This window comes from Wasmannia auropunctata, unplaced genomic scaffold, assembly GCF_000956235.1.
Source record: "Wasmannia auropunctata unplaced genomic scaffold, wasmannia.A_1.0 LD335728.1, whole genome shotgun sequence".
Lineage (NCBI taxonomy): Eukaryota > Metazoa > Arthropoda > Insecta > Hymenoptera > Formicidae > Wasmannia > Wasmannia auropunctata.
Genome location: NW_012027162.1, coordinates 7,495 through 12,829, shown reverse-complemented (window position 1 = coordinate 12,829; position 5,335 = coordinate 7,495). Strand labels below are relative to the sequence as shown.

At 31.2% G+C, this 5,335-nt stretch overlaps 1 protein-coding gene across 1 annotated transcript in view; it reads left to right on the top strand.

The window, feature by feature from the left end:
* Positions 1-2,460: 2,460 nt before the first annotated feature.
* The window catches only part of LOC105456294 (decaprenyl-diphosphate synthase subunit 2-like), an 8,892-nt gene continuing 6,017 nt past the window's right edge, over positions 2,461-5,335 (top strand). Inside the window, exon 1 of the mRNA XM_011700241.1 lies at positions 2,461-2,749. The gene's annotated coding sequence lies outside the window, so the exon portion shown is untranslated. The remainder of the gene's footprint in view (positions 2,750-5,335) is intronic.

The window sequence follows — 5,335 nt, the reverse complement described above, 5'->3', positions numbered from 1 at the left end:
TTTTGATGTTTTCCACGAAAGAAAAAAATCGTGGAGTCCTCACGACGTAACAGTTTTTAATGTTAAAAGTATATAACATTATTATAAACCTCTATCTAGAAGTTTCAATAATGTATGAAAGTGAAATGTATTATTGCAAATAAATGCACTAATATTACTATAAGTGCAACATTTATAAAATATTTAGAATAATGTATTAAAAATATTTTTAAATACTCAGAAATATTATAATTATTAATATTTTTAAAACATTTATAAAATATTAAATAAAATCGTTGGTAAAATTCATATAAAAGCTATATTTCAAAATATTCATTTAATGTTTGTAACATTATGCCCTGTAGGTTCTTCTACATATGTATAATAATATTTCTAATATTTCTAACATAATATTCCTAACTTACACAAATAAATATAAAATAAAATAAAATAATAACGCGTTATTATAATTAACCTATGATTTTATTCAATGGCAAAATATATATTGAAATAATAAATGAAATAAATAAAACATTAAAGAAAAAATTAAGTATATATACTTGACCGTATAACAGATAACGTTTTTATTGTGCAAATTATACCAATTTGGTATTAATTTATATAATTTCTGTTTATAACTTTGTATTGCAGATAAGTCTCAGTTGGATGTTACACAATTTATAGCTGTGATAAACGAATATCATAAAAAAACGCATACAATTTAAAAAGAGGACAAACGAAAGCGATTATATAAACATTCTAAATAATCGTACTGGATGCTTTAGCTGCATTGGCAAAAAAGGCGGTAGACAAATAGTGAACTTTCAGACTCCTAATTGTCTAAATTTAATTAGGGTGGTTACTGCGGTACATGAGCTTATGCACGTCCTCGGCTTTTGGCACGAACATAACAGAGAAGACCGAAATGATTACGTGGATATCAATTACAATAATATTAAAAAAGATTTGTAGTAATTGTAACTTAACGTTGAAATAAGAATTAATTTGTTTAATTGAAATGTTTATATTTCTTACTTTATTAATATCTGAAATACTAATTAATTTTGTAATTAATATACATATAAAACGTATATATCTTTTAAGTCAACAATTTTCCCCTATTTGTCTTCTATCTACATTTTGAGTTTTGAGTAAACGTTCTATACGTTAGTCATAAACGGTTATTCCTTTGTTAAAATAGTTTATTTTTGGACGGAGGTACGGGGAGATACGAGCTATCGATTCATCGTTCTGAAATAGAAACACAAAAACGCAATTATTATACAAATTTGCAAGTTATGCGTACTACATCAAATTGTACATATCTATGTATATGTGTTTTAAACATATAGAAAAATAATTTTTGTAGTGTCACTGAGCTGTGATATTTTATATTTATCTAAAGTAAATTTATATACGAGGTATAATGGGGCATTAGTAGACGGTTATTAAAAGTAACAATGAAGTAGTACGTAATATATATTATTAATTTCTGCTATTAAATGAGTAATGTAATATTGTAATGTTTTTCTACGTGTATTTTTCTACGTGATCTATGTCACTTTAAAAAAATGTTTAATATTAATTTTTAAAAAACATAAACAAATTTTATGCGGTACCTCATTATGCCCCACATAAACAGCAAAATAAGAAGTTAATGCACGTCGCGCTTTCAACAAAACAATAATTTCGCCCTAACATATTTTATAAATATCGAATCAATATATTTGACATTAATTTAACATTTTAATAACAATATTGTCTTTTAACGGATAAACGTTTCGTCCTCTTAACGACGTTCATCATCAGTGTTTCAATTAATAATTTCACAATTAATCGGTTGTACTCGCTCGCCTCTCTGTTGGTTGCTCCACATTAGAATTTCCTGTTCTCCATCGGTTATTTGTGTGGGAACCGTCAATGTTCTTTGGAATTTGTGGGATTTTTTTCATCGTTCTTTTGTTATAATCTTATTTTTGTTTGAGTTTGTAGAAACGCGATATAACTATGAATGTTATGACTCATTATAACAATAACATATTGTGCTGAGTCATGACATTCGTATTTATATTGCGTTTCTACAGACTCAAACAAAAATAAGATTATTTAACAGAAGAACGATGGCAACACATCCTATCCCGTATGAAGTTAGCAGGTTTGCATGTGTGGCAATTCTGTGAAACGGCCACGTTCTATCGAGAGTTTCTCGGCGCGACTTATTTCGATCGTAGGACATTCGGCCCCTGCTAATTATTATTATTATATATAAACTATAGTCGTTTGATTTACATTAAAAGTATCGCTCGCATTTTTTTTCGCTCTGTGTCCTTCCGTTCGGCGGCTGGCTCGTGGCTCTTGGCGCTCTCGGGTGGCTACGGTGGCTTATCGGCGTTACGCATTGCGGTAAGTCATCTCTGGCTGCTTACTTCTGGCAGCTTCAGACGTTGACCGTTGATGTATCGCAGGCTTTTACGTATCGTCAGTCGTTTCGGACGCAGAGTGTTTTTTTGGCGACTTTATCGTCACGCGTCTTTGACCGTTGTCTCGCTTATGTAGGTCTTACAGACATATGACTTACCCCGTGTAATGGTAGCGAACGGTCCAGCGTATTTTAACGCTTTGTAGTTTGTATCGTGAGTGAGGTACTGAGGTGGCTTACGGATTCCTGGGCGTGTCGTTTCACTGGATCTCCTACTAGCTTTCAGAGATCCCTTTTGACACCAGTGTTGTGACCGCAGGGCGGGTAAACGTAGAGAGAAACGCTGACAAGGTGTAGTTGCCAGAAAAATGGTTTATTCTTACCGATCTTTACAAGCTCTTTCTTAACGATTCAAGTTCCGCGCACTAGCGTGCCCGTCTCGGTTGCTCTATACGTAGCACGTTAATACTCTTCGTTACGATGAAACACTCTGCTTGATCCTTTGTTCTGTCGGATTATACGATGGAATTGAGGATGAGGCGAGATGTCGAAATGTGTTGTCGGCATTTTATATGTAATAATCGTGGCGTGATTATTGCGTATACCCCACATTAAAGTTCTAATTTAAAGTAGGGTGCTGACTCAAATGTGGGTCGCTCCACATTTGAGTTGCTGCGTGTGTATTTTGACATCTGATTGGTTGTAAGTAGCGACTTACAACAATTGCTTGCTTTATGTCCTGTAAGAAATTATCCTGTCGAACGTTCCTGGAATCCATTAATATAAAATCCGTGTTGAAGTTGTGGCTGAGTCGAATTTATTATTGCCTCTTTTCCGCGATGCCAGTTGGTTGTTCTAAGGCACTAGATAGTGCCTTATTGTTAATTGTTCTAAGCTCGATTGTGTCACGTTCGACCTGTAAATTAGCAAAAAATGTGAAATACAAACAAAATATTCTACAAGTATAAGAAAAATATGCAAAAATATTTTAATTGTAACAATTAATAGAATTCGATGTACATAATATCTTATAAAACAAATTTATAAATGCAATTAATTTTTTAGAAGTTAAATAAAAAAATATGCTGTATGCATATTCTGGTTGATTTTATACCAAGCGTAATTCAACAACTTTTCAAAATATTTAAAAATTTTATTTTTACTGCGTGTATAAGTAATGTTTTTTTTAATAAATATATAGGGTACAGCGGAGTAATTTGAATAGTGAGCTAATTTGAATAACAGTAAGCATTTGCAAGAATTTCAGAAAAATAGGAAATTTTAAACTACATTTTATTATATCAATGTATGATCAAAATTACCCCGCTGTATGCAGCCTAGGTTGCATTTGGGGGACATACTGTCAGCGCTGTTGTATTATAATTTTGTTATAAATTTACGCAAAATTAACAATAAACATAAAATGACATAATAGCGTTGATAAAGCGCTTCCCGAGCACAGCTATAAGTTAAAAAATAACTAATAACGCTATTTTCATCTCTTATCTTAAAAAGACACCACCCAAGTAAGACAGACGACTATTAAACGTCTATTTAAGAGTGATATATCGATCTATATCGTAACGCTGCGACTGTAAGTGATCGTAATCGCAAGAAAAATAAATGTCATAAGCATTGTCTGTCTACATAAAATCGCAATACAAGTAAATAATAGCAAAATAAATTGTTAGGTCAAGTAGGGAATATATAGTATATGTACCGTTTTGATTTATGGACGGACAAATTAATTATTACGTGTATTGCAGTATTAGTAATACAATTCTTTTTAACAGAATGTCTTTGATTGCACAAAAGTAGTTATTCTTGCACAAACTTAACTTGACTAGATCAGAAAATACATTCTCTACTTTGATATCATGTTTGATATCATCGCAGTCTTGATTACTGTCGCAGTTCTTCATTTTTCTTACACTTAAAAATAATATAATCACAAAAAGAGGTAACATATCATTTGCACAAGATACTGCCAATTTATAGACACTCTTTCTCTCGTACGTGCTTCGAAAAGACTGCATTCTCATTGGCTATCGTACACGGAAAGAACGGTTTTGTTGAAAGACAAAAAATTTTACTAAAAACAAATCTGAAAATAATTTTTTGGAATGTTAAAACTAATAAGTATAGCTATAAAACGTTTTAATATTCTAGCAATCATTTTGACTTTCGCACAAAATAATTTTGACTATTGAACAAAAATTATTTTCAGATCTAGATTTAGCAAAAGTTCTTTCTGTGTATGAAAACAAACATCGTAATCGTAAAGTTAAAGTTGAGTCAACTACGATCAGATTAAGACAGCTAACGAGCGTACTAACGAGCGTCTTACGATTCGTAAGAAGAAGATAACCATAGATATATATATACATATATTGACCTTTAAACTAACTCTTCATCAATATCGCTCACCAACGAGCAGTATGCAGTATACATTATGGCCAGATATACGATATGCAAAATTCCATTTCTTGTAAGTAAAAAATTGTGCAAGATAAAATGAAAAAAGCAACACATTGTAAAATTTCTTCCATGACAACATTATTTAAACATATGATGTCTTTCAGACATCATACCATAACGTGTCTTAAAAATATCTTATAATCCACTTTTGGACATTTGCTGTTATGCTATATGAAAAATGAAACATATTTTGACAATACAATTTTGTTTAGTTCAATGTAAAAATTAAAATTTAAGCATTAATTTAGATAAAATTATTTAAGTAAATAAGTCATAGACGTCTAAATAGATGTTTAATATAGTTGTCTAATCTAAATAACACGAAAAATATTTCATCAATCAATTTACTCTACATCAATAAGCATTTTAAACATTAAGGATGCGTTCTCACTGAGCGCGTCATACGTCGCATCATCCGAATTGACTAATTAAAACAACCCATTTTATTGCGTAATTTGC